The sequence below is a fragment of the Atractosteus spatula genome, chromosome 23 (assembly GCF_055471065.1).
Source record: "Atractosteus spatula isolate fAtrSpa1 chromosome 23, fAtrSpa1.hap1, whole genome shotgun sequence".
Taxonomy (NCBI): Eukaryota; Metazoa; Chordata; class Actinopteri; order Semionotiformes; family Lepisosteidae; genus Atractosteus; species Atractosteus spatula.
This window is the reverse complement of record NC_142728.1, coordinates 4,303,071-4,315,422: the sequence shown is the minus strand read 5'-3', so window position 1 is coordinate 4,315,422 and position 12,352 is coordinate 4,303,071.

Below are 12,352 nucleotides of genomic sequence, written 5' to 3'. Positions count from 1 at the left end.
TGAGCAATCCAATCACTTATTTTACATGTACATGTGCAACCAATCTGAAGAAACAGGTCTTTTAAAGTGACCTGGAAAATTCTTTAGATTGGGGCTCTGCAGAAACCAGGACTGGAAATCAATGACATAGAAAATCATGAACTCCTGCATCTTTATCCAAAGCTACTTCCTGGGGGTCACATCACTTGACAGTGAACAGGACTCTGTAGTCAGAATTGGCAAGGCGCAGCAAGGGTACAGATGGGATAAGTCAGTCAAAGATCCTTAAACTTCAGCAACTCACCTCTGACAACTCGCTAACATCTGCAGGCTTGCACTAATGTCAGAGACTTATCCAGTCAGGTGTCGTGGAGCTTGAGGCATATATTTAGGTCTAGATATCAAATTCTCTCAAGTATTTTTGGAGTAACTGCTGTTAAAGACAAATCTAAGATCAATTAAAGTGCTAGGCTTGAGCTGAGCCACCATAAAATATCTGAGCACTTGAAATTTTTTAAAACCTTCTTGTTTTACTGATTGGTGTCCCTCCATTAAGTACTATGTCTGAGTTCAGTGATAAGGAAGTTTCAATACAATGTGTCCCGGAGCTCTTCCATTGTTGCAGTTAAATCTGTACAGTATGTTCTCTTTAGAAACATCAATTAAACAATTTAATTAAAAGGTCAATTTAACAACCAAAGGTCAATTAGAATTCAAGTACATGTTCTTAAAATGGTATGTTTCACACAAGCCAAAGCCAAATCTACCTGTACACATATACACAAAGATTTGTCCTAAGAACATTAAACCGCATTTATCAATTATAACTTAAAACATCAGCACAAAGTAAACAAAAGCAAGAAGTAAACAAGAGATTTTTTTTTCTTAAAAATCCTTCATTGTCCTGAGAGTCACAGGAGTTTTCTACGCAGGTTCTCTCTAAATAAGTTGAGAATTACCGATTATCTAAACAAGCGGTTCTTAACATGAGCTGTTTTCAAGAAAGTACTCTTAGGAAACCCAGTTCAAACACACAAAGTATTTTAGCTCTTCGGCATCGGCGTGCACTATATGATATTCTCGGACAGATGATTTTGTTTCAATGTTTTTGCTGCCGAGCCTTCAGAAATCGAAAGCTGGCCACTGTTGGCTTCTCCTCAGTATCCAACACAGATTGTATTGATTTAAGTTATGTTATGCACAGCAAATACATAAGTTGTCTACAGATCTTCAGATCAAGATCCAAAATTTCTGAGCTTATGATACAGTACATGTTACAGAGAGAAATAAGAACAGTTCCAAATGGGAATAGGCCATTGGACTCATACAGTTTATTTGCTTGTAGTAGCTAAATAATCTCGACCTCATCCAGCCATTTCGAGAAAGCTGCCAGGAACCATGGCAGTGTCACTTCTTCCACACTCCTACAACCCTTTGTGTAAATAAGTGCATCCTGTATTAGTTTGAAAGCATTTTTGAAGTGGCTCTGTGACAACACAGAACAATCCCCGTGAGTCAGATTCCAATTTCGTTGTCAAACATCTTTCTGTCTTTGGCTGTTTGTCCAAAGAAAAAAAAAAACCCTGGCACTGCCTCCTATTTTCACATATGCTACTTTGTTAAAACAAAGGGCAATAATTTCACCCCCATTAAAGATTAGCGATAAAACATTTAAAAGCAGGCTACTTCATACTGCTGATCTCCAGCCAGGAGTTATTACACTTCTCAGGACACGAATTAGAGTTGTATGGGGCACAGAAAGAAAAATCATTCAGTGATCTTCAGTGCCACCTTCTGGAAAAAAGCTATTAATGAGAAATCTGCAGCTAAGTGCATATATCGATACAGTTAAGACATGTTTATTAAAAGGTGGACTGTTCTAGACCTCTGGTACAGTATATGGTTCATACTACGACTTATGTTGTTTTTTCAGAATCATAAATAAGAATATGCTAATTTTTACATAAAATACTGGCATGTCAGTGCCTATGAGTGTGGCCTTGTACTCATTTTGATCTGGTCTTATTTTAGTATGAAAGGGGATTTATTTATTATATAAAATGGAGGCATTTATGGATAGATTTCCTATAGAATTTTAAATTATTGCAGCTGTGTTGACACTAGATTTCTGTAAACTGAAAATGAAAAGTAAATTGTAAAGCAAGCTTTATTAGAAGGTCCACATATGAACAATTTAGAACAACTCAGAAGTAAAACATTGATGTTTTATTTTGGTCTATTATTATGAATCATGTACAATATAAACATGTAAAATCAAGACCAATAATTCCTACAAACTCATACAATTCATTGTAATTCATACAAACAGTTCTAGTCTCATTGTGTACAATGGAGTGACTTTCAAAAGCAGTCTTTAATACTGTATATTCTTTAATTATAATTCACTTTATCTTTACCAGTTGTGCCATCCAAAAGGCCCCACTCATAGTTCAATGCATTCTGAATTTTAAAAGAAATTCTTCCACCTGTGAGACGATATGCCATTAAGGGTGGCACATTTTAAATGTTTAAGATTTTAAATACAGATACATACTGTACAGTCCTGTAGTAATCTATACATCTAGAGATTTATTCCAAAGTCTGTTGGACAGGTTAGACACATTTCCTTTGTATATGTGATGCATAAGGACTCAGAAACTGTATTTGAAGAACCAGATTTCTGTAGGATCTCTGTAAACATATGATGAATCACAAGAATTTCAGCACTTTGAAACAGCCATCTACTCTGCATTCAACCAAAGAGGTACGAACTGTGACAAATGATCATCTGTTTACAAGAGAGTTCCAGAAACAGCTGCTTGAAAAAAAATGGCTTGGAACCACCACTGTTGTTGTGTGGTTTACGATTTTTAAAATGTAGATCACTTGAAAATAAATCTGGAGTTATTGAAAGGCTGCCTTTACAGTTCAAGTTGAACTATACTTAAACACCAACTTACAGCACATCAGAAGGATGCAAGCTATTCTTGTGCTATTTCAATGTTTCGGTAAAAGCTGAGATCAATAATAAAGCTCTTATAATTTCTTACAGTGGATAAACACTCAACATAAAACTAAAAATAAAATAGTTGCTTTCCCATAAATGTTTAACTGCATTTCTATTTTTTGTTTCTAAATTATGCACCTTATGCATGTGTTGTTAAGTGTTTTGAAAACGTTCAGCAAAGGAACTAGCAGCCAACTCACAACTGGCAGCTCACTGAAGCTCAGCAGGTGTGAGCCCAGTCAATACCTGGATGGGAGACCTCCTGGAAAAAACTAACGTTGCTGCTGAAAGAGGTATTAGAGGGGCCAGTAATGAACACTCACCCTGCGGTCTGTGTGGGTCCTAATGCCCCAGTATATTAACGGGGACACTATACTGTAAAATGGCGCCATCCTTTGGATGTGACAGAAAACTGAAGTCCTGACTCTCTGCGGTCATGAAAAATCTTAGATTGTTTATTGGAAAGAGTAGGGCATCCTGGCCAAATCTCCCATTGGCCTTTACCAATCATGGCCTCCTAATAATCCCCATCGATGAACTGGTTCAATCACTCTGTTCTCCTCCCCACTGATAGCTGATGTGTGGGGAGTGTACTGGCACACTATGGCTGCCGCCGCATCATCCAGGTGGGGCTGCACACTGGTGGTGGTGGAGGGGAGTCCCCATTACCTGTAAAGCGCTTTGAGAGGAGTGTCCAGAAAAGCGCTATATAAGTGTAAGAAATTATTATTAATTCTTATTAACTATTTAATCAAAATTGAAAACCGTATGGACTCTTTCATTCAGAACCTTGTGACTAGACCAAGCAACGGCCATTCTTTCAAATAAATTAAATTCATACTGTGGCCTTCACAGTGCTGGCTGATGTCTGAACACATTTTGATGAACTATTGTGCTCAAAAGCTTCCAGAGCTACCAACAGGTGTGTTATGATGATCAAACTGTTTCATGTGAAGAGGATATTTTTCTAGTTACTTAGGTCCAAGATGGATAGGGTCAGTTACTAAACATTTGGCTCCAAGGTAAATAAATATGTGGTAAAAGGCTCCAGAATGAAATCTCACAATATTAACCACACAGACCCCAATTTTAACGCAGACTTGCAATACCACCCTGAATAACACTAACACCTGTTTTTCCTCAGCAGCAAAAATCCAGCAAATCTGGCCTTGAGATTCATGATTAAGAGCCTTAAGAAAATATATTGCTTGCTGTTTCTTTCATATGCACCTGGTTACTTATTAGGAAGTAAACCGAATATGGGGTCACCTAGAGACAGGATGTCCTAACAAAAACATAGAAAGTCTATTACTTCCTGTTTTAAACCAGGAATTCATCATAACGTGCTTGAAGACACCCAAATCTCTAGCATTTGTTTCTTTGAGGGCCTCTGATCTTGAGCTCACTTTATTGCTACTAAATCTTCCAAGACAGGCTAAGGCTTTGATCTTTCTCTTTCTGGCACTGTAGTTTTATTAACAGAGAAAAAGTCTTGCTCCAGTGTAGGCAGGTTAATAGCAAAGGCAGTTGTCCTTACCCTAATGAAGGTTAAAGTGAAAATGAGGTAAAAGTCATGAAAGTTTTCTAAGACAAATACTGTATTGTACAGTAACAAGAACTTAATGTAGATATTTCTAAACATGATTTCCATGACTGGTTGTTCATAAATGCAAATATAGCAAGAGAATCATTCTGTATGAGATGTTTTCCATTAATTAATATATTTGGCTGATTTTCTGTGTAAAACAAATTGTATTTGTATCCATTTATACAGCAGGGTATTTTATTGAAGCAGTCTGAGTGACATACCATATTCAAGGGTACAAAATCAGTGTGATGACACTGGTACTCAAACACACCTCACCATAATTGCAACATTACCAGCATGTCACTTTAGTTCTTAGTATTTGAGAGGTTGGTCCTTGTCTTTCTTGACCTCCCAAAGGATCCTAGATCTAATGGTGAGCCCTTCATTCTTGAAAGTTTTTATTCTCTTGGTTCTTGTAACGCAAGTTTCTACAGCTTCCCATAAACTCTTTTCGCTGTGCATCTTCATTTATCGCCACGCACTAGATTATTTAAATACACTCCATGCTGCCCTGCATCTCCCACTCTTCCATAATCTGTCACTTAGATCAGCAGGGACCCAATCTCTCCATGGCAGCCCTTTGCAATATTCACTAAAATTGTCACTTTAACTCAAGGAGACACTAGTGTGTTGAGCATGGTTAAACCCTTTAACCCATGGTTAAATCTGGATAGTCAGCTATCCAGACATAGTGTCTCACCCCAAAATGCATTTCCCTGACCAGATCCCTAAACACTACTCCACATTTCTGTAGTTGGAAGTTTTATGTAACAGTGCCCCGTGGACTAACTCTTTACACTTCAAAGGAGTGACTTTTTGGGTCCAGTTTCCTGTAAAATTGTAAAATCATAAATATTATTTAGCACAACATGCAGCCATACTCTGCAATTTATTCTTTATTCATTGCTGATATACTATTTATTATTCATCGTTAATACTTCACTTATCCATTATGCCGACGTAATGACAAAATCACCCAACTAAAGTCAAATTGATGGGGCCACACACAAACAAGGGACTATTTAATGTTGCACTGTATACAAAAACAATCAATTCAGTTTTACGTTTTAACACAGCACTATGTTTGTAATAGATTTTGAGGATACCATAAAATTTCAACACTACCCTTCCTTACAACAACAAAAAATGACAGTCATTCACCTCTCGATTAATTCTTTATTAAGAATGGTGTGCACCCTCATCGATCAGTGCTTTTAGATACAAAGACAGAAGCTGATGATCCAATTCTTGCTTCCTAAGCCTCTTGCTCATCTTCAACTCAAAAAAAACCCCACAAAAGTTTAGAAAACCCAAAAATGAAACAACCATTAGTGCACTCTTTAACCCCAGCTTTAACAAGCCACACCACTACAACACAAGGTAAACAAAAGTCATGATGACATTAACACCAACATTACTTCAATATAGTAATATAATTCATTCTTTATCAAGGAAGGAACAAAGTAACCAAGTACGTAGTAAGATAAGCCGTTTGTCTAAGAAAGAGCAAAAAGAAAAAAGAGGTACAAACGACAGACTGACCTATCTCAATATCTGACCTTCAGATATTCGCTATTTCTTCTTCCCAGTCATCTTGAAGCACTCAGGTACTTTGTTTGTGATTAAGCTCATGAGTTCATGCAGCTGACCTGTACCAGTCGGAGAACTGGAATGCCATAGTGATTGCGACCACCCAAATGTTTACAATTTTGGCCAGCCGTGCATATTCTTATAAAATTCACAAGCCACCAATTTACATTTGGCATTCATTTTGCCCACCTATGATAGTATTGTAACAAGAGGTTCAGGTCTTTTTTTGTTCCTGCTGCGGTCAAACTGTATATCCCATAGTAAGTGAAGATCGCAGTTTGCCACACCAAGCAGACTAAGCCCCTAAGGTCTAAAACTATTCAAAGAGCTCAAGTACTGTAAGCTTTCTTTTCCAAATGATCTTTATCATTAACTTTTTCATCTGCCCTCTTGCTTTGGGGACACTCCAATGAACTATTGCGCTTTCTGCGTTTTCCCTTTCATATTTCTCACCCTGTTGCCTTAGTCATACCTTGCATGCCTTCAGCACTGGGTATTTTCTGGAAGCAGTTAGGGAACAAAATCGAACTCCTTTAGACAGGTCTTTCTCTGGCATTTCAAAAAAGCTATTCAATGCAATTCATTGTTTTACATCCATTTTATCTTTAGGTTCACTAGGCCATTCTGAGGCTTCTGAAAGATGAGAATATTAAGTAAAAATATATTTTAATACTTCCTGAGGTATAATCGTATATATGCACATTTTAAATTATGACTACTGAGATCTATCCATGTCATAGTTTGCATGGAAATTAAGAAACAGCAGGGAACTCATCGATGAGTACTACAATGACCGAGCAGTAGTCATGCACAAATAGCTACAGTAAGACCGTTTTTTTTGTTTTACCGGACACAGAAACTCAACACTGTAGTGATGTCTTTCCAAGCCACTTGGAAAATGGACCTGAAGAGGGTCAAGTTAAAATATGAAATTTTTTCAGCATCCAATAGGAAACGTTGCAACTTTTAAAAGGTTCCACTCTTGAGTGGGATCTGAAAATAAGGATAAAGAAGGCAGATGGGCTTAATTTTAAAGAAAATATTTGAAAAAGAGCTGTATGTATATCTCAAGCCTAGTATGCTATTGTGGCTCGAGATAAAAGGACCACCAGAAAATCTGCCTTTTGCAATCATTGACATTATGAAAAGGTTTTATTATTTTATCCCACAAGACCATATTACTAATGTGGTTTACCAAACTCCCCTAAAGATAGTGAATTTAATCCCCTTTTCAGGAATATTTTGGTAGTACTTCATGAAAAACATACTATTTTATAAGTCTCTTACATCGTCTTATAACAAAACACTTGTGTGTGTGTGTGGCACAGCAGTGGGGTTGTGCAATACAGACTAGTTTCGCAATGCATTATGCCCAGTTACCAAAGCAGTTTGTTACGCAAGTCTGACTGAACTCTATTAATGCACTTTCAGTGGCCTCTAGAAAATGATCACAGCACCTGAACACTACACTCTTAAATAATGCTATTTCACTTAGGATTTAGGTCATGCTTCATGTACCACCCTGTCTGACCTTGCCAGTGCCTCCTAACACCCTGTTCTACAGCCTTTCAAAAGTGCAAAGTCCACTGTCTAATGAGAACACAACTTAAAATAGCTGGTGTCTCTGTGGCTAAGGATCTGCGCCTGTGGCTGGAAGGCTGGGGGTTCGTATCCTGCGGCCGGCAGAGGAATCCTACTCCACTGGGCCCTTAAACCCCAACTGCTCCAGGGGCGCCGTATAAATGGCTGACCCTGCGCTCTGACCCCAAGCTTCTCTCCCTGTCTGTGTGTCTCATGGAGAGCAAGCTGGGGTAGGCGAAAAGACAAATTCCTTATACAAGAAATGGTATATAGCCAATAAAGTGATCTCTCTCTACAGTCCCACTACCGAGACTGCTTCAGGGAGGCTTTATACTGTATGCTAGTATTTTCTCAGTCCAGGGAAAGGAACCAGAGGAATCCTACAGTATGGTCCCAGAACCCAACAGTAAGTGGGAGCTTTAAAAAATGCTACAAGAAAACAAAAAAACTCCAAACTCCATTAAAGCAGAATGTACAGCAGCTAGTGTTTAGAAATCTGTAGGGAGAAATGTAAGGCATTTGGCAATGTTTTCAAAGTACTGAAGTAGTGAAAAAGTCTGCTACCTTCCAGATACTGTAACTCCATATGAGAACATGTTTTTTTTTTATTGTGCATGAGTCAAAAAAAGTTAATTCAGTAAATACCAAATACAAATAGATTAGGCAATTAAACTTTAATTGAATACAAGCCCCAACACTTACTGTACCTTACTAAAACTATGCTGTGACCAACAAAAATACATTTCCTACTCAATTACCAAGTAGTCCAATATATTGTGTCCATTACGTCTTTAAAATGATTTGTATCAAAAGGCAATGTTCCGAAAACATACTATATAAACAACCTCAAAAAAAAAGAAAAAGCAACATTTATCTAACCTGCGGAACATGACAACTGTGATCCTTGAAATATTTCTTACAAACTGGAAATTTTCTTCCATTTACATGACCAATGCACGAAACAAAACACAGTGAACTTTACCACACATGTCTCTCATGCCACTCCATAGGCTCTGTCCTAGCTCTCGCTAGGCGGAAATGTGATGTGCACACTCAATATCAAACGTATGTCATCTTCCTCTTCACTCTGCATTTGGAGGAGGTTTTGACTTTTTTCTTTATAGTTTCGAAGTTGGCTTTCGTTATTCAAAATGTGGGTAACAGTTCACATGCTTTGTAGTACAGAAGTTTCGTAAAAAGAACATTCGTAAAAAGACAGATGGGTATATTACATAAATCCAATAAAAGTGAGATTATAAAATACATTTAATACTGGATTATTTTTGGAATGTAACTTCAGTCTTTCCTGACCATATCAAGTCAGTGATTAAGACTATTTTCATTATACAGTTTTAAATTTTATTTAAACTGGACTGTGAACAAACACATAAATTCCCTAAATGCTTACATTTGCAATCTTTCTCAAAAACACATTTACAGTACTGTATGTCACTATTAAAACCAAACCACCTCTTAAATTTCACCTAAGTACCTCACTGAAACATTACTGAAGCAACATGCTTCACTCTGCCATTGACAAAAAAGCACAACTGAAGTAAAAATCTTAAAAAGTTCAAATCCAGCACAAGAAGCCTTCATTTCTTCTTTATTACACAAGGCAAAGGGGCGTTTCATGTGCTTTACATTAAAAAGCCAAGTGCTTCCGCAAAAGCCAAAATGGATCAAGATGAGGAGGGAGTCCAACTGACTTGCATTCCCAAGTGACAAGTAGTGATTAAAAAAAATACTGTAGGGGGAGAAAAACAAAGCAGGCATGAAAATAATAATAATAATAATTTAACGAAGGTTATTAACAGTCTGGGTTCATGTTGTTTTGGACAGTTGAATCACTGGAACACTGCATGCTTATCTATGACAAAAAAAAATACTGCTCCTTTTATGTCCGAAATGCTCTACTGAATGTTTCTGTCACCAAACAATTTAATTCAAAGTTCCACCTTAAGATACAACGCACAAATCAAAGAGTACTAATTTTCAATCAAATGTCTTCCTATTGTTATTGTTTTGGGGGGATGCTGCCTTCTTTCTGATTTAAGGAAGATCTTCTAAGAACCCACTCTGGTTCACGATACGGCCGGCAGGAAAAAAGTCTGGAGAGGGGGTGAAACAAATGAAACCTACTTTTCAGGTCTTCACCCACGCTTGGAAGACCACGTTTGTGCAAAGAACAGACAACAGTTCATATATTATCCTATATGTTGGATGGCCCAACATGATGATGTCCCAGTATGAAAACTGTATTCTCACATACCGTAAGTCATCACAATAATTGCAACTCACATGATCGCAGCCCAAGGTTCTATTTATATAAATATATTAACACATAAGTATTTATATTTATTTATATCTAAATAATATTTCATCATGGGTCAAGTAATCAATGAAGTGTCAAGCCTGGATTCCCATATGTTTTCCCTGTGAAAATCAGAGCAAGAATCTGATGCTCTGAAGTTGGGCTGGGCGATAATTCAATAACGATAATTATCGCGATATAATTTTCCTCGATATAATTTTAACAAAAGTTCGATAAATGTTCGATATATATGTTTATGCTTTGCGCATGATATGCGTGTGCGCACAAAATACTGCGCGAAGGACGATGACACCATCGACAGAAAAGGTCATTCAACTTCGGTAATTTGGAGATATTTTGGCTTTTTACGATCAGACATAAAACAGAGCACTTTAAACTTTGCAGTCTGTCTGAGCCATCTTCTATGTGTGTTTTATCACACTGCAGTATTTACTTTTTCTATTAAGATATTTATTTTGTAAATTTTACTCATGCATATTTTGACATAAAAAAGACGAATACTCTCTACCTCAGATTTGTTTAATGTTTCTGCTGTTTGGCAAGTGTTTGTTGTGTTCTTAAAATAAAAAGTTGTTTAATTTACCAATTAACTGTCTGGTTTCTTCAACTTTCACTCAGGAGAAAAAATCTCCCTTTAAACTTGAAAGAAATAATTATTTGACACTTATCGTGATAATTATCGATATCGACTGATATGAAAATTTTTATCGTGATAATGTTTTTGGCCATATCGCCCAGCCCTACTCTGAAGTCTATTTTGCATGTATACGACGGTTGCCTTCCACTCCCATCACATGCCCCCTGTAGTCAATGGAGCCATCCGCACTGGCAGTGTGTGTAATGTGTCGGCACTGTAGCAATGTGCAAGGCTCTGCATGAAGTGGAGCATCGACATACATCGTCCTTCGATGCAGATATTTGCCAGCAGCTAATATCACCCTGTAACTCACAACTGACAACCCACTGAAGCTCAGCATGAGCCTGCTCAGTACCTAGATGAGAGACCTCCTGGGAAAAACTAAGAATGCTGCTGGAAGAGGTGTTAGTGAGGCCAGTAGGTGGAGCTCACCTTGTGCTCTCTGTGGGTCCTTATGCCCCAGTATAGTGACGGGGACATACACTGTAAAAAGGTGCCGTCCTTCGGATGAGATAAAACTGAGGTCCCGGGTCTCTGTGGTCATTAAAAATCCCAGGATGTTTCTTGAAAAGAGTAGGGGTGTTACCCATTGGCCTTTACCAATCATGACCTCCTAATAATCCCCATCTATGAATTGGCTTCATCACTCTGCTCTCCTCCCCACTGAGAACTGGTGTGTGGTGAGTGTAATGGCACACTCTGGCTTCTGCTGTATCATCCAGGTAGGGCTGCACATTGGTGGTGGTGGAGGGGAGTCCCCATTACCTGTGAAGCGCTTTGAGTGGAGTGTCCAGAAAAGCGCTATATAAGTGAAAGGAATTATTTTTTTATTAAACCATATCATGAGCCACGTTCCAACGACTCACTAACGCACAAAAAAAAAACATCTAGGAAGCCAACAGAGGTGCTGGAGAGACTAACAGCCACTGGACTCCATGTGCTTTCATTCAGCACCCTGCGGTGAAGTGGGTGACCAGGTGATGAGTTTATGGGTCAAGTCACTGTATATTCAAGAATCATTTCACAGATGAATATCTTGCTTATTGTTAAAGTAGAGAAGTACAATAAGCCCCATGACCCCCGGCCGTCCTTCATACAGCAGAATCACAAACAAAATCTGCTCCAGATACTCTTGATGGTCTTCGTCAAGAGTAAGAGGCCCTAAATCAGCAGATCTTACATCAAGAGCTGGAATCTAAGAGGGATTCTTACAAAAGCGAGCACAGACAGAAGCTTGGAGTCTATGGCATAAACTTTGCTCACAAAAAAAGGCAGGCCTCAGTATTTACTCTGCTTGTTCTTACTCTGGAAGATGAGTGCGTATTAGTGACTTAAGTCTGCTTTCTAAGGTCTTCACTTATTAAGCCATCTGATGACCAAAATACCTCCGTTTGCTAGATAGGTGCAGAAGACACTAAGTTACCACCAACATCGACTCTGCAAAGAATCACTCAACAGTCTACTCCCCCCCAAATTGTTCTCTGTCCTGTTCTGACTGCATGGCAATTTCATTATACTGAACAGTACATAGTTATAAATGACATACCTCAGAACACATAAGTGCATATAAAACATTAAATTAATTGTCTGTTAATAGCTATCTGCTGAACCTGTGACACTACTGCTGTTAGTTTT